This window comes from Theobroma umbraticum, unplaced genomic scaffold (genome assembly GCF_002168275.2).
Source record: "Theobroma umbraticum cultivar Fairchild unplaced genomic scaffold, ASM216827v3 scaffold_106.0, whole genome shotgun sequence".
NCBI lineage: Eukaryota > Viridiplantae > Streptophyta > Magnoliopsida > Malvales > Malvaceae > Theobroma > Theobroma umbraticum.
In genome coordinates this window covers 2,771,835-2,772,734 of record NW_018397276.1, presented here as the reverse complement: position 1 = coordinate 2,772,734, position 900 = coordinate 2,771,835, and positions in this window count along the sequence as shown.

Below are 900 nucleotides of genomic sequence, written 5' to 3'. Positions count from 1 at the left end.
ATAATTAAATAAAATCTACTAATTTTTATGCATTACTTTAAGAACTAAGACAATTTACTATTAATAACTCTATTATATAGAGTTATTTTGACACATTTTAGGGGCTTAAGTAGTTTAAATACTATATGAGAATATATACTATAAAATTTATAATGTTCCCCTATTAAACCATTTTATAGATAGATCTTTTCATAGTATTAAGTTTGTAATTCGACTTAAGCAATTACAAATAGTACTTAATAATTTAATCTTTTATTTTACAAATTAAAAATTATCCTAGATATGAGTAAATTAAATTTTCTTGGTTTCCTGACTAATTTTCTATATACTTTAAGAGTAGTTATTGCTAATTTCACTTATTGCGTTTGTAGGAAATTTGATGAAAAAGGCTCTTTTGATGAAAATCAGTGCAAGTATGGTGATGGCTTTATCTATATATATTTCGGTATTTTGACCATATCTCTCTTTATAGAACTCCAAATGAAGTGATTTTTAGACCAATAGAATTATCAGCAGAAGGGATACAATGTTTATGTTTACCAATTCGCCTAGTTCTGATTGCATCATGGTCAAAATGTTTGTCTAAGTCGAAGCTTTGCAGCAGTACTCATGGACTCAAGATGATGTAGTATTTGGAGCATTTCTTTCACTTTGGAAGTCTAATTGACATGATTCTTAAGCCATTGGAAAGCTCAGAGATAGCACTACAACTTTTATGTTTCCATTTGAAGTTGATAGACTGCTGCAACACTAGGAGAACAAGGTTGCAGCGTTGGTGAAAGGAAGTTCACCATGCGAATTTCCAGAGAGCTCAGCGTTGCTACACTGGAGAAGTAGCTCTACAACGCTGGGTGATTTTCCAAAAATAAAAAAAGTTGATGGGATTTTGAAAATTAGGTT